This window comes from Dermochelys coriacea, chromosome 1 (genome assembly GCF_009764565.3).
Source record: "Dermochelys coriacea isolate rDerCor1 chromosome 1, rDerCor1.pri.v4, whole genome shotgun sequence".
Lineage (NCBI taxonomy): Eukaryota > Metazoa > Chordata > Testudines > Dermochelyidae > Dermochelys > Dermochelys coriacea.
In genome coordinates this window covers 192,765,683-192,793,277 of record NC_050068.2, presented here as the reverse complement: position 1 = coordinate 192,793,277, position 27,595 = coordinate 192,765,683, and the positions used below count along the sequence as shown (strand labels likewise).

Sequence of the window (27,595 nt, the reverse complement as noted above, 5' to 3'; positions counted from 1 at the left end):
GGCTCACTCCAGGCGAACTCCCAGGCAAACTCCTGCTGTGAGCTGCTCTGCTGTCCCCGCTGCTCCGCTGGTTCGCGAGGCTCTGGCTATTTTTAAACAGCCAGGCTTCCCTGACGCAAACACACAGACACCCTAATGCCCGCCCCCTGCAGGCTAGCAGCCAATCAGACACTCACTCAGGCTCTCTCCCTGCCCTCCCAGCAAACACACGCTCGGATACTTCCTCAGCAAGCAAACACACACACTCGGATACTTACCAGTCCCAGACAAACTCCTGCTGTGAGCTGCTCTGCTGTCCCCGCTGCTCCGCTGGTTCGCTGCCGCTCAGCTGGTTCGCGAGGCTCTGGCTATTTTTAAACAGCCAGGCTTCCCTGACGCAAACACACAGACACCCTAATGCCCGCCCTCATGGCCCACCCTCACTTAGCAGTCTTCTTTGGTTTTAAAGTCCTACCACTGGCATTAGACATTCCCAATTCTTGCACTCAATGTACAAGGATAAGATTGTGCCTGGCCCAAAGTCAGGTGGTACAAGGGTAGATTGGGGAACTAAATCTTATTGGGTCCTCTTACTTCCTATGTTCGTGCAACTGCATGAGACTAGCCACAAAGCATGTAGACCTCTGTAGAAAGGAATCACTTCACCCATTAATGAATGGAATCCATAGACTCTGCAGTGAAAACAAACATGCATTTCACAGTACCTAGCAATGTAATATACTAGCTCAGGGCATGGCATATAGAACACTCCATCTTTTTGGAAATATGAGTTAGTTTATTAGTCAGAATGTATTTACACAGTTGGAATTGTACCAGGACAACTTTCTGCTGCTCACATTCAAAAAGGTTTGCATTTTATCAGGTAACTGAGAAGTTAGTACTGTATGTTTACTACTTCTATTTGCTGTTATGTGAAATCTAACATTGTAGCATTAGTAGAGATATTCAGACCTTCTAATATACCATGGGCATAAGTAACAGTGCAAAGCTTAGAGAAATTGAGCATGCCTGACTGCTTATTGAAGAACAAGGAATCAGAGACCAGGTCAGTTAAGTGTTCAGGATCATGAAAGACAACAAGATGATCTGGGAACAGGGAAGATATAAATTGAATATTGAAAGCTAATGTACTCAATGCTTTTTTTGCCTCTGTTTTCACTAACAAGGTCAGCTCCCAGACTGCTGTGCTGGGCAACACAAAATGGGGAAGAGATGGCCAGCCCTCTGTAGAGATAGAGGTGGTTAGGGACTATTTAGAAAAGCTGGACGTGCACAAGTCCATGGGGCCGGACGAATTGCATCCGAGAGTGCTGAAGGAATTGGCGGCTGTGATTGCAGAGCCCTTGGCCATTATCTTTGAAAACTCGTGGCGAACGGGGGAAGTCCCGGATGACTGGAAAAAGGCTAATGTAGTGCCCATCTTTAAAAAAGGGAAGAAGGAGGATCCTGGGAACTACAGGCCGGTCAGCCTCACCTCAGTCCCTGGAAAAATCATGGAGCAGGTCCTCAAAGAATCAATCCTGAAGCACTTAGAGGAGAGGAAAGTGATCAGGAACAGTCAGCATGGATTCACCAAGGGAAGGTCATGCCTGACTAATCTAATCGCCTTTTATGATGAGATTACTGGTTCTGTGGATGAAGGGAAAGCAGTGGATGTATTGTTTCTTGACTTTAGCAAAGCTTTTGACACGGTCTCCCACAGCATTCTTGTCAGCAAGTTAAGGAAGTATAGGCTGGATGAATGCACTATAAGGTGGGTAGAAAGCTGGCTAGATTGTCGGGCTCAACGGGTAGTGATCAATGGCTCCATGTCTAGTTGGCAGCCGGTGTCAAGTGGAGTGCCCCAGGGGTCGGTCCTGGGGCCCGTTTTGTTCAATATCTTCATAAATGATCTGGAGGATGGTGTGGATTGCACTCTCAGCAAATTTGCGGATGATACTAAACTGGGAGGAGTGGTAGATACGCTGGAGGGGAGGGATAGGATACAGAAGGACCTAGACAAATTGGAGGATTGGGCCAAAAGAAATCTAATGAGGTTCAATAAGGATAAATGCAGGGTCCTGCACTTAGGATGGAAGAATCCAATGCACCGCTACAGACTAGGGACCGAATGGCTCGGCAGCAGTTCTGCGGAAAAGGACCTAGGGGTGACAGTGGACGAGAAGCTGGATATGAGTCAGCAGTGTGCCCTTGTTGCCAAGAAGGCCAATGGCATTTTGGGTTGTATAAGTAGGGGCATAGCGAGCAGATCGAGGGACGTGATCGTTCCCCTCTATTCGACACTGGTGAGGCCTCATCTGGAGTACTGTGTCCAGTTTTGGGCCCCACACTACAGGAAGGATGTGGATAAATTGGAAAGAGTACAACGAAGGGCAACGAAAATGATTAGGGGTCTAGAGCACATGACTTATGAGGAGAGGCTGAGGGAGCTGGGATTGTTTAGTCTGCAGAAGAGAAGAATGAGGGGGGATTTGATAGCTGCTTTCAACTACCTGAAAGGGGGTTTCAAAGAGGATGGCTCTAGACTGTTCTCAATGGTAGCAGATGACAGAACGAGGAGTAATGGTCTCAAGTTGCAATGGGGGAGGTTTAGATTGGATATTAGGAAAAACTTTTTCACTAAGAGGGTGGTGAAACACTGGAATGCGTTACCTAGGGAGGTGGTAGAATCTCCTTCCTTAGAGGTTTTTAAGGTCAGGCTTGACAAAGCCCTAGCTGGGATGATTTAACTGGGACTTGGTCCTGCTTTGAGCAGGGGGTTGGACTAGATGACCTTCTGGGGTCCCTTCCAACCCTGATATTCTATGATTCTATGATTCTATGATTCTATGAATATCTCCAGTGCTGAAAGGTAAAAGGGATCAGACACACTTGATGTCAGAGCAGCCACAAAGTTGAAGCAGACCAGAAGTAAGGCCAAGGAGAAAGCAACATTGTCAAATTCCAAAAGCACATGCTTGCTGCCCCAAGGCACCTCATCTGCTTTGTAGTGATATAGGATTAGCAAATTGGTTTTTTACATTGAGTAAAAAGATACCTTTGAGGTTTGTGCAGATCTTGCAAATCAACAGCCAACATATGGAAAGAGAATGACACCTTTGGATTTTATGGAAAACACTATTGCTGCACACTATCCATTTAGCACAGGTTACCCTCTGGAATAGACAAAGTGATTTCTTAAGGGAATTAAGTCCTTCCAAAAGACATTGGGAATTCTCTTTAAAAGCTATGGAGGAATCCACATGAGATTACATCATATTGATTTAAATATCGTATCAGTTAAAAAAATCACTTTGAACTTCTAAGGTATAAAGCATCACCTCTGGTCAGAAGCTACATTTGTTTGCTATTTAGCCAAGACACAAATCAAACGTATATAAAGTTAGATTGATCTACTGTCTACTTCAGTATAAAAAAACCCCAATAAAAATATCCCGAACCATACATTGCAAATAGCATCATTATCGCTTGGTAGCACTGAGAGATCCCTGAAGAGATGAGGGGTACTTTGTGCTAGACAGTACACCAACACATAGCAGAAAGCATCTGATGTTCATAAATTATACAGTGAATTGCTTGACCACACTTTGGTTCATTTTGAAATATACTCAAGAGACCAAATAACCCAATAATAGTACGGGAAAAAGGTTCTATACAATACCAGTCTCTGGGAAGCCATCTCATGCAGCATTGTTACATTCACCTTACACAGAAAATATGCTCCCAAAATTACACCACTAAAATCAGTTTTTTAATATTTTAGCTGTTTACAAGTAATAGATACTATGTATGTCATCGAAAAGTAAATTTAACTAAACAGCTTTCTACTTGTTTTTCTAGAACCATGGTGTACCCCTTCTCTCTATGTTCTGAAAACATGCATTCCAGGTACCAAAGGGCATGAAGGTATCTCCTAGCATAGCATAAAACAATCATATGTCTTTTCCTTTGGGACATTCTAGTATAGGTTTTTGAGAGTAACTCCTTTTCTGTTGCTATGGTAAAATAAATCACATGGCCTGATACTGACAGCTTTCTTATCTATTTAAGCCAAAGCTTACTTCAGCTAATGTAACATGTTATGGGATGCTTAACATAAGTGAACAAGATTATAGTGATGGTATAAGCCAATTTAGGCTGTCCAACTGCTATATTTGTGCTTAATATTTGGGCTTAATGCCAATTTGGGCTTAATATATATATAACACCAGCATATGTTGGTCAACACTTTCCCAAAAAAGCTTACAAGCTTGGGCATTAGTGTACTTCTGTCCCACCTGTGATACACAATATTTCAGTATCCTCAGGTCTGCAATACTTGGTCTAATTCTGGTTGTTGGTCTTGGTGTGTGGGTGGCAGTTAGTAGTCTGAGATATACCAAAGATCAGACTACATGATGTGGTGGTCCCTTCTGGCATTAAAGTTTGACTGACAATATAAACAGACAAGCCCATGTGTGATAGAAAGGCACTATTATCCCTATTTTACAGATAGGAAAAAGAGGCACAGAGAATAAGTAAGTTTGTAGCAGATCTTGGAACTAATCCAGGTCTCCTTTGCACAGACTGTGTATGTATACACACAGATGCTGCTTTATGGCTTTGATCTCCAAAGCAGTTTCAACAGCGTTCGGCAAGTAAAGGTGCTTCTATAGCAGTAACTAGTTCTGGGCAGTCTCTGGTCCCACTGCAGAATTATTGCTCTAATGGTAAATTTAACCTTGAACTATAATGAGCTGTACCCAACCTTTGAATTTAGGACAGTTGATCATTTCATAAAAACAGGGTACGTTCCACTGTACGGGATGAACATCCATTGTAGCAAAGAATAGTTAAGGGGACAAAAGATGCAGATCCCAAAGCTGCTTCTTTGCCACTGCTGTTGACGTCATCATCTCCCTTCCCCCTCTCCCCCGGCCCCCGTCACTTCCACTCATCTTCTTGATGGTATTTTTCCCCAAAGTTCTACATTTTTCTGCACAAATCAAAAAGCCAGCCTTCCTCTGTCCTAAGGTGCAAAACCATTACCCATATCTTAGTTGTTTCCTGGATGTTTACTGTAAACTCCTCTTTGGCCTTTAAATTGCATATGACGCTCCTTCAGTCCAGCAAATTAAGAGCTACTAAAATGATGTTGCTACCCAATCAGACCACATCACTAATCTTCAAAATCCTTCACTGGTTCTTTAGATTCTTTTCATTTGCTTTTTTTTTCTTTCCCACCAAAAACATTTTGGTACTGCAATAGAATTACAGGGTGAAACAGGTGTTTAGAGTTGTGTATTAACTTCAAAATTCTAAGCTGCTTTTGTCTATAAAAGGTCTGTAAAATCTTACAAAACTGTCATTTAGAACTTGCTGATCAGTAGGAGGAATACTATTTTCTAAGTGGTATTATTATACTCTTATCTGATCTTATACCTACTTAGTAATTTTGCTTAGTTCATTCCTTAAGTCAGTAGCTTTGCTTTGCTCTAAATAGAGCACCTTCAGCTCTTTTCTGAGGAGGCACTTCAAGTTGCTATTGTATTTCATTCAGCTACACATTTACCAGGTTGAGCTGGTGAAATCTCATTCCAGTTGCTTGGGCTTAGTACACCTATTATGCACATGCATGAGAATAATAAACAAACAAACAGCTTAGACTTTGAAATTAAAACACTCAGACAATTTGACCTTAATCTTCCAGCTCTCTATCCATACATGTTTGACATGTAGCTCATCTATTTAGCTACATATTGTATGAATGAAATTACTCAGCTGAGCACTGTATATGATGATATGCTGATGCATACCAAGCTTTCACAAAAGTAGATACACTGAAAATATCACTGCACTAAAAACATCTGCTTCTAGAATACCAAGTCATACTGTCTTTCATATCACTAAAATATTACATTGCTTCAACAAATATTCCTGTTACTGGTGTAAGCGACTTGGCACTATACTTTGAATCTAGCTGAGCTCAAAGCACAACAATGCAACCACAGACTCACTTACTTACACATCTGCATGTGTTCCTCATTGCTTCCTTAATCTGGGTTCCAGCCCCATGATTTGACTGCAGGCAAAAAAACAAAAACAAAAACAAACGAACTAAACAAAAAAAAACCAAGCAAGCAAAATGATAAAAGGAGACCTAATTTTCTGCCATTATATAAATCAGTGGCATACCATCATCTAGAATTCTGCTTTTAGCAAAAAAAAGGTTACATCCATAACAGCATACTACAACATGAGATATGTTTATTGCTAACATTATGCAAGAGTGAATAATATTTACCTGGAGACAAACCTGAAGCCTGCAGTTCCATCAAGTTATTTTTCAGTAGCATTTGTATCAATGTCCTATCAGTTAACGTAGTTAATTTGATTGTTATCTGGCATACCTAAAATTAGCTTGCATCCTTCCTTCTTTAACTACTGAAATTAAGAATGTGTTTTAAGTCTAATTTTAAGTGGGGAAATTATTAAGCAATACAGAAACTGCTGTACTGTATGTTGTCCAGACAATAGCAGACTCTTCAGAGAAGGGTACCAGGAATCGCATAGCAGGCACTCATAACCTATCCATAGAGGAGATTTCCTCTGAACCCTGGCTAGTTGTGTGTGTTTTTACATGGGATAGGATCTTAAACTAAGTTCTTTAAACTAAGTTCATTTGATAACACTGAAGCATCTTCAGGGCCTGTTCAGCAACACAATGTTCACTGATCTGTCCTAAACTGAAACATCTTCAAACTCCAACCAATTATCTGTTGATTCCTAAATTCAGGAAACCTCAAGTATCTGCATACACATCCCAGGAGGCCTAAACTTAATAAGTGTCTTCTGCACAGACCCCCAATTTTTAAAGTAGTCTAGTAGTCCAGATCTGCCATAGGGAAAAATCTAGTTTCTAATGCACATCCACAAAAATGGCAACTTTTTATTTTCATGACTTAAACAGTGAATCAATTGGCTTCAAAACTGAACTGCTTTCTATAACTATAACTACTGGAAAGGCAACAAAACAGATGACGTTTATATTTGTTTAAGCTTCAGCTGTCATCAGGTCTGTGCACGAGTTTGTAACAGGTCATATGGGGAAATTATATTCACCCCCCAAAGACTCTTTTTGCTGCAAAAATTCACAAGTAACCAAGGAACAAGAAGCTATCTAACTTTAAAGGTAATTGTTTTATAAATTTATGAGCATCTGAAAGATCTTAGATCTGAAAATCTCTAACTTACGTAAATAACAGATTATTGGCAAATAGTTTAATACAAACAAGTCTAGAAATAAAAGCGTATCAGTTACTAGCAAATAATTTGATCACAATTTTGACTACAGAAGACAGACTTTTTTCCCCAAAGAATAAGCAGAAAGCTCCAATCGTAAAAATAGATTTAAGTGTACGGTAGGTTCAACTAGACCACCATTTGATAACAGAAAGGATAAAATTACCTTGGATAGATATATAGTAGCACCTTTCATACTAGACATAAGCCAAAGCACATTGCAATAATGAGATAAGATACCAAGACTGCAAGCATTGCACAGGCAAACACTAAAGTCATCATTTACTCAGCAGTAGATCACAAAGAACCATAGACTTCACAAGCTGTTTTATTGAGACAGGGATGTTTACCACTACGCTGGGGAATATCACTTACTGTAATGGAGATTACAGCAAACTCAATTTTAAAATGCTAGTTTGGATCAAAGTGCTTTATTCACTTTGTTTCATCCCCTGTGCTCATACACATTCACACCTTCTCCTGCTCCTTGTTTGGGCACCTGCCAACAATTTGAGCCATTAGCCTACTTTAACCAATTCAAACACACTGCTCTGTAGCCTGTCACATTACACCCAATACTTCTGAAAAGTAAATGGGGTTGGAACTTTGCATTTCATCAAGTGCAGTCAACAAGGTAGTGGCAGAAAGAGCTTTGACTTATGCCTCATCCAAGTTACAGAGGTCCTTAAAATTCACCCTGGGATCAATAATTATAGAAGTACCAGAGAATCCTGAAGTATCAACCTAGGAGCTGGGAATTGTTTTAAACTTGAAGGTAGGGAAGGCTTAGCCAAGTGTAAGTGTCCCCAGAGCAAAACCCTACTTCCATTACTGTGTCTTCACTCTTTCTACACTCAGGTGTGTGTGTGTATGTTTGCTTGTTTGAGGGCATATCCCATGTGTTTTTGTGCTGAGGCCCTCTAGGATTCTTTCCCAGTTAAATGTGTTAATTGCAGGAGAACTTGTTTGTCCTTTAGGGAGAATTGGGGTAATGGCAGTGAGGATTATCAGTTCTCCAGTGATTTTTTTGCCTGCGTTCTTACTGAAAAATGGAGGTGGGGGGTGAAGTTCAGCCTAAAGGGAAGCAGATTCTGGGCTCTAATCAATGCCCCTAGCTGGATTAACTAGCTTGGACTCAAAAGTGGAGGTTTTCCTTTGTGGAACCTGGAGGAGAGGGGAGGGTTAAGACAAAACTTCACTGTGCAGTGAAGACATACCTTTAGCATTTGCTTGTAATATTGAAAGAGGTTGCTGTTCAGAAGCCTTGTGCATGTGTCATGCTCCAATATTTAATGTTTACTTGTTATATAAGGGACTAAATGTCTGTAGGCTCTAACTCACAGCTATTATTTGGTGACAACACAAGTGCCATATCTGTCTTCTCCACATGCTTTGAAAAAGGTGCTTTCCAACTCAGGGGCGATGGACTCTTCACAAAATGGAGGAGGGCCATGAGGCCCCATCCCTCCATGGCCCTGCCCTGTCTTCCCTTCAAAGCCTTGCCCCTTGGTCAAGCTAGAAGCTGGAGCCTGGCCAGGGAGCCTTCTCAGGGTTGGGGGGGGGCAAAATCGGCCCCTGGCCTGTGTCCCCGCCCCTCTGAGTCTCACGCAGGTGGAGGGTCTGTGGCTCCCCACAGCTACCCATGCAGCTCTTACCCAGACCCAGCTCTGGCTTCCGGCAGACATGGGGACACTGACCTTTTTCTGAAGAGAACGTGAGCCAGTCGCTTTGCAGATCCAGTCAGCTGTATAAAATTTTTTGTATATGTAGAGCAATCCCCGAGGTGGGCATTTATCACTGGCAGTTATACCATTCTTTTATCTGAAATACTTGCATTGAAGTTTGAAAAAATATGGTATATATAAAAAGAGCTTTGATTTTTGAGAGTGGATAGAAGAAAGCCACCTGTTTCCTTTCTGTAGCATTCTTAGCCTGTGCTTTCCTCGGGCTGTGGAAGGACTTGAATAATGCTGTATTTTTATTGGTAAGGTACTAATGCAAAATAAAAGGTTGTTGAGAGCAAGGTAGGGTTTGATCCTTCAAATTTGCAGAGCCAGATCTTGTGTCCTCCCTCCCAATTCTAACCTATAGTTATACACAGTGAAAGAAGTTGGAACAGCGATCATTTAAGTCCAGCTGTAAGTAGTGGGTAATCTTTTTGCAAACACATTAGTGGCAGATTCCAATGATGATTTATGAGGGTAGGGATCCCCTTTTACAGTTCTGACAAGCCAGGTACATAGGATAACATAAGATCTATGATGAAGATCTAGGTCAAATTGTTCCCTCAGAACAAATGTGAATCTAGATTAAATCCTTGGATTTTTCAGCTGGTATTGATGTAATTTCAGTAAAGTCAAAGTTTCTGGGAAAAGAAAATCCTTAGCTTGTAATATTCAGGAACCTCAAATAAATGCTTTGTGAACTTTGTCAAAGTTTCAAGGTTTGCTATATAGGTTTGTACACGTTTTTAAGTTGGGACCTGAATTTAAGATGAAAGTTTAGGGGGGTTCAGATTGTTTGTCTATTTGTTTCTAAGAATAAGGGCATGTGCACAACTGAGATCTGTGTTTGGATTTTGTACTAAAAATCTCTCCTGTTACAGCTGTTCCACTGTGTGTGCATAGTGAAATGGTCATTGGGCAGGGACATGAACTTGGGTAGCTCACCTCCCAGATAAGTGCTCTAGCTACCAGGCTTGAAAGTCGTTCTTGCTCTTGGGTCCAGTGACTATTCAAGTATTTTATAGTAAGTGGAACAGTTTCAACAGGAGAAACTGAAAGTCCCACATCAGAATATCCCATAGTTCAGTGCCTAGGGCACTCTCCTGCAACCTTCAAGATATAAATTCAAAATTCTTTTCTACATCAGACAGAGGGAAAATTAAACCCAGGTCTCCCATATCTCTAAGCACTGGGCTTTAGAAGCTATAAGATTGGTACCACCACCACCTTCTCTTCTGCCCTCCACTTTATCAATATAGCTCTTCATTTCCTTTGCTTTTATGTGAAAAGGTGCTCAGAAACTGAACTGAACAGTCATTTGTGGTTGAACAAAACATTTTGATTGACCCCAAACAAAATTTGTGTTCACTTTCTTGATTCAAAGTTTTTCAGAATTTTTTGATACAGTTCATCCCAAAACAATTTTCCCCCAGAACTTCCACCAAACAGGGTAATCAGTTATTTGCTTAACACTAGTTACAGAGCCGGGAGATAAAAACTATGCTTTGTCTTGCAACTGTGTCAAATCACTGTAGTTGCACAAGGTGTACATCAGGGTAGCAGTGACCCATTCTGTTTTTGCTGGTAACTTATTGTCTAAAGTAGCAACTCTACCCCAACTATTAATCTCGAGATCATGTATTAACAGCATGTTCTTCCCACATACATGTAATACCCATCAAAATTTATGGGAGATATATGGATACACTAAATGCAGAATAGACCCATTTTTAGCTAAGTAGAGCTCAGCCTTTGAATATCTATTTAGGGAGCTTTTTATTATATATACACACATATACATACACACACATTTCCAGTTAAGGAAAAAAGTGTGCAAGCCACCACAGGTTAGATGATTTTACTGGTGAATAATTAACATGGTCTGTCTCCATACACATTTGCTTATGGGTTCACAAAAACCGATTCTCTAGTTGATAATACATACCGGTTATGAACAGCGAACAAAACCAAAACATAGAATAAGGTAATGGCTTGCCTGAACAAATTAGAGATGGGCTGAAGCCAAAGACTGGATCTGGATCTGATTTTCATGAAGTGCTTGGATTCAGGAATTTGTCTGGATCATCACTGAAACTTAAAGCAATACATTTGCTCTCATATTCATGGCACTCTTTGATCTCTGGTTACACACAGACAACCTATTTTCATAATTTCATGTTGTTACCTTTCCAGATTCTTATTAACAATTAGAAGCTCTACTTAGAAAAGCTAACTTGCCCTCTTGAGCAATGTTTTCAGCCAGTCTCTGAAGCAACCTTACCTTTTTTCTCATCTATTATACTTTTATTAATGTTTAACATAGTAAAAGTAAATAAAATAAGAGCTTCCAACACTTGCTATTGTTCTGTAAGCATATCTGTACAAATCTTATTATAAATTACATTTTTTACATGTAGGATACCTTTAAAGCTACAAAGCAATAGACCAATAGCTAAGGGGTAACTCATTACACACACAGAAGGAGACAAATATTTTTTAAAAGCCAGTTAATGATTCAGAGCTGGCAGTTAATTAGTATATAGTACAAACCTATGTTGACTTGGACTGGTGGAGTTACCTTCTGTTGAACTAATTGAACAAGTAACACAATTTATACAGGAAAAATTTTGTTATCCAGCCTGTTGGAGGAATGGGGGGTGCCGATTAGTCAAAAATTCCAGTTAATTTAGAGTTATACTTACCCATGGAGGAAAGGAGTTTGGGTGTGGGAAGGGGCTCAGGGCTGGAGGTTGCGGTTTTGGGGTGCCGGATCCCGGTGGCACTCACCTCAGATGGCTATCCGGAAGTGGTAACATGTCCCTGTTGCTCTTAGGCAGAGGTGCTGCCTGGTGGCTCTGCACGCTGCCTCCACCCACAGGCACCACTCCCGCAGCTCCCATTTGTGGCAGTTCCTGACCAAAGGGAGCTGCGGAGCCAGTGCTCAGGGTGGGGTGGAGGCAGCACACAGAGCCCTCATGGCTATTCTTCTGCTTAGGAGCAGCAGGGACATATCACTGCTTCCAGGGAGCCATGGGGAGCCTGAAGGCTCTGCGCTAACCAGACTTTTAATGGCCCATTGAACAGTGCTGACCAGAGCTGCCAGGGTCCCTTTTCAATTGGGTGTTCTGGTTGAAAACCAGACACCTGGCAACCCTATTAAAGATTTGTATTGGGAGATATCAGAAATGCTAGTTTCTAGAGCTTTCCAGTTGGTAAAGTGCTGAGTAACACAGCTTTTACTGTATTACTAAATTTATGTCAAGTAGATTCCCTCCCAACACATTGACCTTTGTCACTTAAACTATTGGATTGAGCCAAGACATTACATCCCATTCCTTACCATCACTTGTGTATCAGTGACTCAGTGCAGTTGGTATTCCTAAAGGGAAAAGCTTAAATCAGTTCATCTTGATCACAGTCTTTCCTCTATGACAACATTTATCACCTTAGTACATTTCTCCCTGTATGAATTTAAGTTGTAATATTAGTGGATAATTCACTTCACAAACTATTAAGACTCGCTGGAGTATTAACTTTTAATTATCATATACAAAGAGCCAGCCATCTAAATTTATGAAGAGGTTGTATATTGTTTTGCTTTTCTAGGGGCCAACATTTCTGGTTTATTCAGTTGTACTTAGAAATGGCAAGCTTTCCCACTTTCTTCTATTTGTTCATTCTGCCAATAATTCTTCTGAGCTAATTAACTGAATATATGCAACCATCTTAGCTGAATTTTTTTATTTGATACATGATTCCATTGTGAAGAATGGAAGTAAAGAGCATTTTTCTCCCTGGCAGTCATTTTAGGAATCTTCTGCACTTGGTAATTCTATTTAAGGACTAAAAATGGTAACCTTCATCTTAGCATCTGACAGTCTATACTTTATTGCCTAAAGCACATCAGTGACCTCACTACTTAAAAGCAGCAAAAACTTCCATAGGGCAGCATATAATGAAGCCATTTCCATACATGACTGGAAGGTAATGCATTTTGACTCATTTAAGGGGGTGAGCAGAGGTCTTCCAGTATGTTTTGGCTGTCTGCTACTCTTCCATGTGTAGCCTAAATGGGCTTCTCTGGCTTATTTTAGTCTCATTATTTCTAATACTTTGCCCTTTTCCCCATCTCATAGAAAAACCTCTAAGATGACAAAGCCTAGTACCGTCAATTTCAATTCAAATTAGTAGATGCAGTAATGTTACAGATGGTTTGGTGTGTTGGCCACAGTTAGGGTTTGGAGTCAAGTTTTCCTGCCTTCTAGTCCAACCATTTATAGGATATATAATGTTGGCAATGTTTCTTAGTTTCTGTGCTTCAGTATACTCATCTAAGGCAGATTCAGTAACATCCATTTCACAGGGACTTTGATAGCGTGCACTTCCTGTTTGTAGCATGTTACATAATACTATATTTGGAAAGCTCTGTAAAATAAATAAGTACATTAACAATGGGCCCATTTCTATGGCTTTATACCATAGGAGTAGTCAATGGTTAAATGTAAGCTTTATACAAGCATGAGCAGAAACCGTGTCATGAAATATTATTCACTGAATCACATTTAAGCCATGATCTGCCAAAGATATTATATATTTGGCAGGTCATGGCTTAATGTGATTCAGTGAATAGTGTGTGTGTGTATATGTATATATATATATATATATTGGTCTGCTCTACTTCTAACTGCAGTATTATTGTATGGGTTAAGTTTTGCTTTTATATACACAAATACATTGCATGCATAGTTAAACCACATTGGAGTTTGAAATCTCAAATTCTATAGGCATCTACTAGTATGAAAAAGAAGCTTAAAAACTATTCACAGTATTGTAGTCATATTGTTAGTCAAGGTATAGAAAAGTAGACATCAGTCTACCCAAACTTCCTAATTGAAAGTATATTTAAATATATATTGGTTTGAACAGGACATGAAAACTACATTTTTATTTCAAAATTAGTCCAGATTTAAAAAGGCAAGGCAGCTAAACTAAAAGTTATTGCAAAATGTTCCTAAATCTGCATTGTGGCTTTACTGTCATACTCAATCTCTGTTGTATTTTCCGATATATATCCCCTTGTTCAACTCCCAGTGGTGCCAAAAGAAATGCACTCATTTTATATATGGAATATACCCCAGAAATATTATTCTTACACTAAACTGACAGTAAGTTAACACTTAATGGATTCTTCTTAAGACAGCATGGAATTTTACTATTCTGATGTTAGTTTGTTTCTAAAGGGACACCGTGGTGATTGCTACTGGCTCTTTTACTGAAGCTAAAAAAATTCAACTCTACAGTTAGGACTGTGAAGGAATGGCCAGCATAATCCCTCATTTAACACTCAGCTTTTTTACGAAACTGAAATTATCAGTTCATCTATACCTAAAATTAGATATTTGGCTGTGTTGGAAGTTGGAGCGAAGTCCCTTCAGTGATTTTAGAGTTTTGAGAGGTTTAAAATGGTACTTCTACAGCAACAGACTCTGTTACCACTTTTCTCGAGTATTTTAAAAGAGCAGAATTTTTGACTTCAAACGTAGTGTCAAAGGCTTAAACTTGACACCTACAGTAGCCTTACATTGGTTTCAAATGCCAGCATTTTAAATATAGTACTGAGTAGGGCTAGTCAGGAAATGCGTTGTTTCTAAGACAAACTGGTGAACATTTAAGTTAGCTAAAAAAAATGTTATAACTGTCAAAAAAAGAAATTTTCAGTGGCACTCAAACTGGACTTTTAGCCAGAATTTTTCTGGTTTGTACTTACTTAAACCTGAAAATAAATTGCATGTGGGAGTTATGACCAAAAAAAAGAAAAATAGTTGAAAATATACATTTCCCATACCATTTTCTGTTTTTATAAAAAAGACATTAAAACTAACAATTTTGACTGCTGTAATACGAACCATGGACTTCTGAGAAATCATTTATACTTTCAGCTGTGCATTTAAATGAATACACAGGTAGCTAACTCTATAGCTATTTGCTTATGTGAACAATATATGCTGAAGTGTTAAGCCTCTCTAATTTATAGTAGTAAGCTGGTGCAACAGCTTTGGGGAACAAGGCATGGAGCCAGCTGTCAAGTGAGGAATTTATAGCAGATGCCAAGCTGCTCAAGGCCTATTGGTGAAGCTAAAGGAGCTAATGGATGCAAGCCAAATAGCCACACTTGGAACCAGTGTGAATTTTGGAAGCTCTGGTTCATTTACTCTGGAACTGACAAGGTCTGCTGAAGTGCCTACCTACCGTTATCAAAGCAAGCCAATGTACAGAACAAGAAGGTGTTAACTGTGCCACAAATTTTGCCAGCATGCTAGATAAGTCCAAATCAGACAAATAGCTCCAGACCAAGAGTAAGTGAGGCTCTGCAGCTCCATTCCTGTGGAGCTTGGAAGCTCCCCAGAACCAGAGCTTCTATCATCTGTAAGAAGATTTCAGCCTCTGGAGAACTGAGTTTTGATTAATAAATAGATGACCAAGAATTTATTGTTGCTGCATGACAACTAATTTATGAAGTAAAATGGGAAAGCTTGTTGATGTTGTAAGCTATGCAGGCAGATCAGCATTTTTGTTAAAGAATATTTAAATTCATAGGCTAGTGTTGAGGCAAGATTAATGTTGCAAGATCCACCAGTGAAATCTCAGTTAATTCCAAAATTCAGTCTCTCCCACATTCACTAGGAAACATTACTACATCGTTTACTCATTCAGATTCCTATTTCATCTTCCACTATAATACCATAGTCACCAACTAATACTACATAATGTTTGAAGTTATTTTAAACACTAAGCATAAGAAAAAAACAGCTTAACTTATGTTACTACCTAGCCTTTCTGACCAAGTCCTTTTCTTAGTTGCAGCTACAGCTTTTGGGTAATCCACACAAGTGAAGACACCATGCCGTAGTTCCAAAAGTTTACACAAGCCCCGACAACTGTTTTTATAGTGTTACCCAAATAATACAACTAAGTATTGAACAAAGAAAGTGAAGCTGCTCAAAGAAGTGCATTTTCAGTACAAAGTGGGCTCATGTAAGTTTAAAAAAAACAAAACTCAAGTTTTCATAAGGTTTTCAGTTCAAACAACTTATTTATGGCCTGACTCATCTTGTATTCTGAAAAGAGAGTAAAGCAAGATTCCCTCTTCCCTCTCCTATTGAAGGTCTACTTTGGTTTTTGTTTTTAAGTTAATAAAATTAAGAACTGAGTGCTTAACAGTTGGGGCAATTACGAGCCATTAGTAAAAAATAATAATTTTATGGCGGGGGCAGGGGAGGGAAATAGTCATATGAATCCGATTCAACCACCACATGCTGTATGTACATTCTGGCACTAGTATTGGTATTGTTATTCACCTTTATTTAAAAGGACATCTTTCATACAAGCAAGCAAACTAGTGAAGTTATTATTTAGAACTGACAGATGCTGTGCCTTTCCTGGGAACAGTCTTGATCTCGCATCTGCAGTATGATTTTCTATCCTGAGCTGCTTTTGTAAGATAACATTTTTGGCTGACAACCAAAGAATTCATATGCTAAACTGGTGACACTGGGCCATCTTGATATCTTATCTTCACTATTTAGTCACTCTGCAGACTATCAGAAATTGTTTGAACCACAGTGCTGCAATATTTATAGTCTCATTTTCATTCATTTATTAACTAAACATGATCAAAATGTAATGGAAAACCCAGTTGATTCTCAAAGTCTTCTGATTCCAGATTGGCTCTGCAGGCTTTTCTATCTGAATTCTTAAGTGATCAAAACAAGCAGTTTACTCTATAAACCCTGTTCCACTGATTATGCCATATTTTCTTCTTCACTCCCATGTTCTCCAGAAAACAAACTGTTGTAGAAGGTAATTAGTGACGAGTAACTTAGGCTGTGCCTGTACAGAACTTTATTGTGCAGCGATATAAATCTCCAGCACTCCAGCATGCTGTGCATTAACTGAGCACTTAGTTCTACAATGGGCTTTAATGTTTCGAAGAGATTGGAAAAAAGATCAAGTAGAAGACATTAGAATCGAAAAGTCTGATCAACTTCAATGGGTTTCCTCCTTAACTCAGAATACGTATTTTGGGAGGAGGGTACTTTTTTCCTGGGTGAACCTAAGACCAGACTGGTCTTGATTTGGCTGACTACTTTCAACCAAGACAGCAGGGGAATGGTCAGTGCAATGGATGTTTTCCCATAGATGGGTGTGAAAGGCAGGCCTATAGGTAGGCCTGATGGATTCGGTACATATCCTGAGCCTTTTTCTTAATCTCCTTGACTGCATCTTCAATGTTAGGCTGGAAGGAGAGGAAGAAGTGGTAGTATTGCAGGCTAACTGTGGTTAATGCTGCATCCTGCATGCCAAAGCATGGAACAAGTAATGAGAAGGCTGGTCTAAGACTTAAGTATGACACTTGGTGGATCTTGCTTCCTGATAAGCCATAATGTTGATCATAAAGACTGTTGCCAAGTAAAGTGGGAAAAGAGAGATGTACAATAATGCAAATTACAAAGTGAGCCATTGTAGTATTAAAACTATATTAATGTTATCAAGTCAGCTAATTTAAGACTTCATTCTGATATGAGCGTTTTTTTCAAGTAATGTGATTCGGGTCTCAATTCTTTTCTAACCACATTTGGATGGTTTAACTTGTATTATATAAAAAGAAAATTTAAGATAAAGTTTTTGTGACACCAGGTGTTAGCACAGCACCATCTGTAGAATAGTGCATCTAGATTATGACCATTCACAGATCTTTTGTGTCTCTTCTTCATTTTCCAGTTCAGAGGTCTTTTGTAATAATTAAGCTATATTGGTTTTCATTTTAAGTGATCTTTTAGGTCAGATTATCCCACTTCACAGTTCACTTACTGCCCAGTAGTTTTGGTTGGTTTGTTTTAACTATAGCTTGCATAGACATAATTCACCATTATATTTCTCCTTCAATTTAGCAGGAACAAAGATTTCTGCTTCCACCTCTCCCAAAGGCTGGAAACAATAGTTACGTTAGTCTGGATAACACATCTTATTTTATATCCAGTAATAAAGGCTTTCACTAACTTGCAGTCCACATGATCTGAATTCAGCACTGGTGTGAACTCAAAACACAACATTTGGCCCAGGGACGTGTAGCTGAATTTTACCGTCTTCCCTTTACATCACTGATTTTAACCATAATCCAATAGCTATGGCACCAGTCTAAGTAAAACCACTTTGCTTTTGTCACCAGGTGTGCCCCAGCTATCTTGTGTGGCGTTGGGCCAGTGTAAGGGTGTGCCATTCCTGCAGTGCCCCTGCCTTTGTTTCTCCCTTCATGGAGTTTCTTAAACTCCACATGAGCTCTATTTTTGTCCAACTATTCCCTTCTTCCAGGGTCTAATTTACTGGCATAAATCACAAAACAAAGCTCCATCCTGGGCTTCTCTCCCCTCCCCCTTAGACTAGGCAACTCTCTACCTTCAGACCTTCCTGATTGGAGTCTTTTCTATTCCTGTTGAGTTTGCCCTCCCTGGCCTCAACCTTCTTCAGCCCCCTGGCTCTGACTTTCAGGCCCAAACCCTTTCCCCCAGTCAACAATCTACGTAACTCCTGCTCACAGCAGGAGTCTTCTAGCAGCTGCTTCCTTCATGCCCCTTTCAGCAGTCCCTTGGGTAATCCCTCCCCTTACCTCTCTGGGCTGAGAGAGGTCCACAGTTAACAGACTTCTGTCTGCTGCAGCCTCCCAAACCCTCTCACTTTCTGCAGCCCCGTGCCTGATTCCCCTTTTTGTAAGCCCCAGATGTCTCCCTGTAAGCCCCAAATGGGCAGCAGATATTCAGTTCAGGTGCACTGGCCCTTGGCCCCTGGTCCCTCTTACAGGGGCCAGTCACCCTGTGACAATCAGACAACCTCACTGTGCATATGTTTTCAGTCTGCGTAATAAGAGTTGAGCTTATCCATCTTAGAAGTGCTGCATAGTCTATGAATGGTAAGCACTACATAAAAGGTAATTGTATCATTGTTTTCAAGCTTCCTGTTGCTTCAACCATTAGAGTGTTTGTCTTTAAGGGTATCATCCCCTCCTTACAGGATACCAATATGACTCAATTTTTTGAACAAGTATTTAGCAGCTTAACCAAAACTAAAAAAAAATCCCAATAAACCTCTTCTGAGAAAATCGATCTACTTGCAAGGACAAGTTATTTTTTTCTCTTGACTTAAAACAGTGAGAATCAATAACTTTATCAAGCAGCTCAGTGTGAATATTTTGTAATAAAAGCTATGTTCACACATTGTACAAGGAATTTGAATGCTTTTTGCTGAAATCCATTTTGTGTGAACTGGGCCAGCCAGTTTCCCTGAAACTTTTTTTAACTAATGCATAGAGGGGATCAGAGCTGAAATATAACAGGTATGTTCATGTCTGGTTCTACATCATTTCTGGGTCCTTGCACAAGTCTTGGCTTTATTACACCATTTTAGTAGAAAACCTATTTGTGATAAGACCCAACCCCATTCTTGTGTCATTTTAGTTCTTTTGAGTAATGTTTTCCATCAACATCTCTTTGGTCTTTTATTATGTATACAAACAAACAAACAAACAAACAGAAGACACTGTGTGTAAATATCCAATAGGTTAAAAGCTTTAAAAAAAAAGTTATTTCGGGAATAATTAAGTAAAACCTTTACTAGCTGGATGATGATCTTTAAATATGCACATGTAAATGGCAGAAGTCATTTAATTTATATTAGCCTAATTGGCACAATAAATAGTTTTTACAACTGGGTTTTAAAATTAACTTATCATTTCCTTAGCATTATATTTCTAATGTAGTGCAAGATTCTTCATTTTTCATCCAGAGTGAAGCAGAGAAAAATGCTAAAATTAATCTGCTAGTAATTGTAAAGAAACTGTTTTGTAACAGAGCAATTAAAATCTGTACTTAAAAAGAAATTAGGTGTTAATTTTTTATGCAGTTACTCCATCCCCTTTTTGCCAGTGCACAATTGTTTATTACAATACGTTCTTCAAAGACTGCAGGTTCAGTTTAATGAGTCCAAACAATTTCATTTCCGCTATTGCTCTTGGGAGACAATCTCTATCTGATGCAATCCTACATGCTCAATGTCACAACAAACTTCTTATCAATGTATAAATGATTTAACAGTTGAAAGCCTTGTGTAATTTTAAATTAATACTGGAAAAAGGGGAAAGTTTTACACAGGTGTTTATTTTTAATAAAATGGTTCTCAACCCAAAATTACTATGCTCTGCCACTTTCCATATTAAAGTTTTGCAGCTCCCCTAAATATCTTCATTTTAGTCATTTTTTTCAACTTGTGTGCCAGTAGTATCCAGTGTTTAAAGGTCAAAAATACTCAAGAGGTTAAAGACAGTAAACCCAGTCTTGGGAAAAAAACAAATCTCTAAAGTTAAGTTTGAAATGGTGCTAGTGTCAGATTTATATTCAGTTTAGGTTAGTGCTGTGACAGCTTCTCATGGTTTCTGCTCATTTCTCCATATTTTATCAGATTCTTCTTATAAATAAATGTAACCCCTCCCCGTACAAAGCCTGTAACAGGTTTGGTATTATGAACAAAGCAGAGTAGGAGTGTATGTAATTTATATCATCCATAAGCAGCAGTTTAACAGTCCCTCTACGCTGCTATTCCTGCCATTACACACAAGGTATGAAATGTAACTTCAGGTGAACCTAACTGAATGCAACTGAAAATTATGAAGACCTACCCTATGCAACTGGAAATGTAATTGGGCTCCTATGAATTCACAGAATCATAGAAATGTAGGGTAAGGGACCTTGATTAGATCATCTAAACCAGTTCCCTGCACTGAGGCAGGACTAAATAGTTTGAGAACTCCTGAGCTAGATCACTCCATAGATTGGAGCAGCTTGTGGTTACTAGGAGTTCAGAGGAGATTTTTTTTAAAAATAATAAGTAATTTTAGTTTTGTCTAAGGAGTTTCTTCTTTTTCTCATTTAGACTATGTTATGACATGTGTTCTGTAATTTATTGGCTGTTGTCAATTATTGACATTTCTATTGCATCTTTAATCCAACCTCCTGCCCCCCCAATCCATTTCACAAACTTTACAAAACAACACGCTCATTTTTTTGATAGCTGAAGTGATGTTTACCCATACTACAGAATTTCTGGAAACAAAGTGACTACCAATCTTATCTAATTGCATCTAGAATAGTTAAATACCACTTGTGATTAATTTTTGTTGTTGTTGATTGTTTTGTTGTTCTCTCATCTTCCCAAGTCATTCCACTCTGCTTTATTCAACTGTTGCTTCCGGTGTCTAATGCAAATTGTGAATGACTATTGATACCTATCTGTACAGTGCCTAGTACAATGGGCTCATTATCTTTTTTCGGATTCCTAGCTGCTACCATAATAGGTATATTCAAGAAATATTTTAGGAAGGCAGAATGATTTTTTTAATTACGTTTTGCTAGGATATATGTGGCTAGAAAACTTCAGTTCTAAGATATCCAACAGTTTCTTTCTTTTATCTTCTACCAGCTCTATAACACCCACAGCTTCTGAAGATGATCATTTCTATAATTTTAATGGGCACAAACTGAGGTGCCCACAACATTTCAATTGAAATACAACAGCTACCATAGCAAAAAGAGTACATTAGCTCCAAGCTACGGTACTGGTTCAGTACAGAATATTAAGATTGTACCAGGTAAGTAATGCTCTTTACCCAGTCATATTGGGGTCCTATTCTTTGACAAGTGTGGACTTCCCAAACCATATGGGTATCCCATGGAGGTCTATCAAACAATCATATTGAGAAAGCTTCATGATGATTTGGTTTTTTTGGTAGGAGGTCTTTAATTACTTAAGTCTAATGTACATACTAGAAAATATGGATTGCAAATAAGTCAGAGGATTTGAACTTTCCAGATGTTAAAATTTAGATGTCTCAATGAGATTTTAAGTTACGTGGTAGAAGCTAATATCAGTTTTAAAATCTTCATACCTCACTTTACCCTCTTTTGAGTCTTCTGAATTCAAGTCCACACCAGTAATTGAGACACACTTAAATCCTTCAAAATAAACAAGTAATTACACACAAAGCACCAGTAACCTGCAGAACACTATGAGATCAAAGTTTCTTTAGCACAGGAAAGATCAGATGGTCAGAGAAGAAACATTGCTGGAATATCAAGTAGTGCAACAAAGAAACAAAAGGGATTTTTACCCGTTCTGATCCATCTACATGTTTACTCCATTAAGTAACACAAATTTCCTTAACTGATTAAGAGAAAATATTAATAATCTTTATCAAAATAATCTGTCTCAGAAAGCTAGACACCACAGTGAGTAAATGTTTGTTATTAGAAATGATACACTCTACCCTGAAACTGCCTCATGAAAATTGTAATTAGCTTCAGTTACTGCTAAAAGAACTCTCATCTGAAAGAGAAAAACTTTAATTGAAAAAGAACCTGGTAGAGGCAATTCAGCAGACACCTTTCTGTGTAAAATCTGTCATTGAAACAATAGGCCCTCAAAAAAACAAGTCTTTGGCCTTGTCTACACTGGCAAGTTTCTCCATAGTAAAGCAGCTTTCTGCACTGTAACTCCTGAGGTGTACACACTGCCAAGCCACTTAGTGCACAGAAACTGCGCAGTTGTAGCGCTATAAAAAACCCCACCCCAACAAGAGGCCAGCTTTATGCGCTGGGGCTACAGTGCTGCAGTGCCAGTGTAGACACCGTGTCTATTACAGTGCTGCGATTGCCTCTGGGAGGTATCCCACAATGCCTGGTCTTGCCTCTCTGGTCATTGGTTTGAACTCTACTGCCTTGCCCTCAGGTGACCAACCGTAATCCCCACCCTGTGAATGCCTTTGGAATTTTAAAAGTCCCTTTCCTGTTTGCTTGGTGACACATGCAGTGGTCTCAGCGCATCTTTCCAGGTGGCCATGCCTGCTCCACACACCAGGCAAACCCCCACTTGGAGCAATGCCGAGCTGCTGGACCTCATCAGCATTTGGGGAGAGGAGGCTGTCCAATCCCAGCTGTACTCCAGCCATAGGAATTATGATACCTATGGTCAGATTTCACGATGCATGACAGAAAGGGGCCATGACCTGGAAACCCTGCAGTGCAGGGTCTAAGTGAAGGAGCTGCGGAACGCCTACCACAAGGCACGGGAGGCAAACCGTCACTCCGGTGCTGCGCCCACCAGCTGCTGGTTCTACAAAGAGCTGGATAAGATACTCAGTGGCTACTCCACCTCCACTGCGAAGGCCACTGTGTATACTTCGGGGGCTCACATGCCAGTCGAGAGTGGACCAAGCCAGGAGGAGGAAATTTTGAACAAGGACGTGGAGGGGGAGAGGGACCCAGAGGCAGAGGGCAACTTGGAGCTTAGAGATGCATGCAGCCCGAGCTCTTCTCTACCCCAGAGGAGGCTAGCCAGCCACAGCTGTTTTATCTTGGTGAAGCGCAAACAGGAGAGAAGGACCCTGGTAAGTGGCTTTGATTTTGGAAATTGCTGAGGCTAATTGTTGGGGGCAGGAGGGTTGCAGAAAGCAGGCTTGTCTCTGTATGATTCACATACCACCACATGCCTAGTTTGAATGGTGGATCAGGCTGTTGATTGACTCCCTCTCTTCACAGGAATCTGCCTCAGAGGTCTCCAGGAAACTCTCGTGGAGATACTGGCCAATGCGCTGCTACAGGTTCTTTGGCAGAGCTGCTTTGTTTCTTGCCCCATTAACGGTAACTTTCCCGCATCACTGTGCCATCACAGGGAGGTGTGGGATCCATTGCTACACACAGGCGAGTCACATAAAGGCCAGGACAGAAGCCGCAGTCTTGGAGAAAACCCTCCCTTGATTCCTTGCTCACCCTCAGCAGTGAGATATCTTCCATAATGAACTGTGGAAAATGTGGGGACAGTAATGATTATAAGGCCTCCCCTCCAGTGCTGGCTCTCTCCAAGATCCATGTGCCCAGTGTACAGTAAGGTCGGGAACACTGATTTTCCCTGCCCCTGCAGTTATTCATCATTTTGGGGGTCTTGTGGCTCACGTGTGCTTGCCTGGGGTCAGCCAGTTGGGGACAGGTATGTGAATAGTGGCTGTATTTTAAATCACTGACTCAGTAGTATGTGTGTTGCAAACAATACCTCTTCTGTAAAATATTGCATTTTGGCTTCACAGAGATGACCTTGGGAGCCAGCCTCCCTCTTTGTTATGGCTGGCTGAACAGCTGCTCAGAATTAGAAAGTGGCCAAGAAGAACTAAGGAGGACTTTCTGACTGAGGTTAGGATGCACTCCATGGCTGAAAAACAGGAATTGAAGGAGTGGTGGGACAATGAGAAGAGGGACTAAAAGGAGACTGCGGTGTGCCAGAATGAAGCCACGGAACAGCTCTTAAACGTTATGGAGCACTAAGCAGACATGCTCTAGGAGATATTAGCCCTGCAAATTGAGCAGCTCTGCACCCGCTCTCCCCTGCACCATTGTTGCAGAACTCTTTCCCATGCACCCCCCCAGACACTGCCAACCTCCTGGCTCCTCTTATCAACCACCTGGCTTCAGTCTGCACCTGCTGCATTTAACTCCTCCCCCGTCACATTCCAGCCCTGCAGACTCCCAGTACCCACTGCACTCAACACCCATCCCTCTGCTGTTTAGCCCTGCTGAAATACAGTACCCACTACACTGTACTCCAAAGGAGAAGATTGGATATGACCCCTGGACATACACAAATTTTTAACTGTCCGAGGACCCCACCTCCTCCTGAGACCTTCCCTTCCCCCATCCCCCTCAGTCAGAGGTGAAAGTAAGCCAGTAGCCCTGGTACGGTGTACCGGTAAGAGCTGGTGCGCGGTACCAGGACCAGCTTTCCCAGATGGCAATTTAAAGCCCTGGGGTAGCGGCAGCAGCGGCGGGGCTGCAGCGGGGATTTAAAAGGCCCCGGAGCTCCAGCCCCCGCTACCACCCCGGGCCTTTAAATTCCCGCCTGAGGCCTGCTGCCAAAGCCCTAGGGTAGCGGCGGCGGGGCTCCGGAGTGGATGGTAGCAGTGGCAGCTAGGAGCCCCCAAGGCTCCTCAGTGCTTTAAAGGGCCCGGGGCTCCACTGAGGTAGCAGCAGCTGGAGCCCTGGGCCCTTTAAATTGCCCCCAAGCCCCAAGGTTCCCAGCTGCCTCTGCAGTTGGTAGCTCAGGGTGATTTAAAGGGCCCCGGGCTCCCAGCTGCCACTACCGCAGCTGGAGCCCTGGCCCTTTAAATCAAGATTTAAAGGGCGTGGGGATTTAAGGCCTTGCCTTTTCTGGTTAAGGCCACGCCTCTTCTGGTTGAGGCCATGCCCCCTGCTCAGGACTCCAGCGTACCAGTAAGTCCTCTAACTTACTTTCACCCCTGCCCTCAGTGCTGATGTGTTTTTTTGTTTCTCTCTCTCCTCCAGTTGTTTTTTAATAAAAGAATTGTGTTGGTTTGAAAGCAATCTTTATTCTATTAAATTAAAGCAAACAGAGCCCTGCAAAGCAACAGACAATTATCTTACACTTTCATATTGCATCATCTGCACCAATCACAATCACCTCCTAGCATTACAAGCACTGCACTCCCAAGCATAGCAACAAATGTTCAGCTTCAGATTGCTGCCTCAAGGCATCCCTGATCCTTCTAGCCCCGCACTGCGTTCCTCTAATAGCCTTGGTCTCTTGGTGTTGGTTCAAATTCAGCCTTCAGGCACTTAGCCTCAACGGTCCAGCTCAGAGTGAAGCTTTCACTCTTCCCTTCACAAATATTATGGAGTGTCCAGCACGCAGCTGTAAGCATAGGAATACTGTCATCAGCCAGGTCCAGCTTCCCATATAGGCAGCACCAGTGGACCTTTAAACAGCCAAAAGCACACTCCATAGTCATTCTGCACTTGCTCAGACTGTTGTTGAACCACTCCTTGCAGCTGTCAAGGTGCCACGTGTATGGCTTCACAAGCCATGGCATTAAGGGGTAGGCGGGGTCTCCCAGGATCACAATGAGCATTTCGACTTCCCCTACGGTGATCTTCTGGTCCGGGAAGAAAATCCCTGCTTGCAGCTTTCTGAACAGACCAGTGTTCTGAAAGACGTGTGCGTCAATGCCCACAGTGATCCACAAGCGCCTGGAGAATCACTGAGAAAAAATGCCCCTTCTGATTAATGTGCTTGGTGACTAGGTGGACTGGTGCCAGAATTGGAATATGAGAGCCATCTATTCCCCTCCGCAGTTAGGGAAGCCCATTTGTTCAAAGCCATCCACAATGTCACGCACGTTGCCAAGAGTCACGGTCTTTCAGATCAGGATGTGATTAATGGCCCTGCACACTTCCGTCAATGGACTGCACACGAGTCCAACGGTCGACTTTCCCACTCCGAACTGGATCAGTGACCGATCAGTAGCAGTCTGGAGTAGCCAGGTTCCACAGTGCAATCGCCACGTGCTTCTCCAATGGCAGTGCAGCTCTCATTCTCATGTTCTTGCACCACTTATCACAAAGTCCCCTGAATGTGGCTTTTCTCATTCAAAAGTTCTGCAGGCACTGCTCGTCATCCGAGACATGCATGACAATGTGATCCCACCACCCAGTGCTTGTTTCCTAAGCCCAAAAGATGTTCCACTGTGGTCAGCACCTCCGTGAATGCCACAAGCAATCTCGTGTCATAGCAACTACTCGTGGCAAGATCAATGTTGCACTCCTCTTGCCTTTGTAGTTTAAGGAATAACGCCACTGCCACTTGTAACCTGTTAGTCAAAGCGAGCAGCATACTGGTCTACAGTTTGGGATCCATATTTGCAGACCAAAGAGGAAGAGTGTGCAGTACACAAACCATTGAAAGATGGCGCCAAATGTGGACAGAAGCACAGGGATTGCTGGGATGTGAAGCAATGCATCACGGGGCATTGGGACGGGACCAAGGATGCCACACGGTCCCCTCCGCCTTCCCACAACTCTTAAGTGGCAGAAGAGGAAGAGATGCTCTGTGGGATAGCTGCCCAGAGTGCATCGCTTCGAATATCGCTGCAAGTGTGAACACCCTATTGCGGAGGCCACTGACAGTGTCAACACACAACAGCAGTTTCCTTTCAGCGCTCTCTGAGCAGCGCGATAACTCTGCCAGTGTAGACATACCCTTTGTAAGAGCTTAGTAACTACCCATTTAAAATGCTCATGTTACTCTATCAGCTTTCATTGCTTTCTGCTATTTGAACAGGGTAAGATTACATGACTGAATCTACTATGCTCTCATCTGTTCCTTGAGCAAACTGCAACAGCAGAGCACAAGAAAGATTTAACTAGGAATCTACTTAAGTCTAATTCTAAATCTTCCATCAAATCAGACTAATGTCATTGTCTATGGCAGTGGGAAAGAAACAGCAACTATGGTGCTTTCACTTCTGAAGAACCAGGTCAATATCTGGGGTTTTTTTTTTGTTTCCCATCAAAATCAATTGTTACCCTTAATTTCAGGTGGCATGCAGGGCAAGTACATTAGAGCATGTATATCACATATTCAAACAGGAAGGTATATCCCAAGTGCAGAGCTTTGAAATAAAGCTGTTGTACACTCAAGTA

General features: G+C 41.1%; 1 long non-coding RNA gene across 1 annotated transcript; it reads left to right on the top strand.

The window, feature by feature from the left end:
• Positions 1-700: 700 nt before the first annotated feature.
• Positions 701-24,801, top strand: LOC122457753. Its single transcript, XR_006277428.1, has 3 exons — positions 701-712; positions 17,094-17,097; positions 24,625-24,801. It is a non-coding gene; the product is annotated as an uncharacterized LOC122457753 (long non-coding RNA).
• The last annotated feature ends 2,794 nt before the right edge of the window (positions 24,802-27,595 follow it).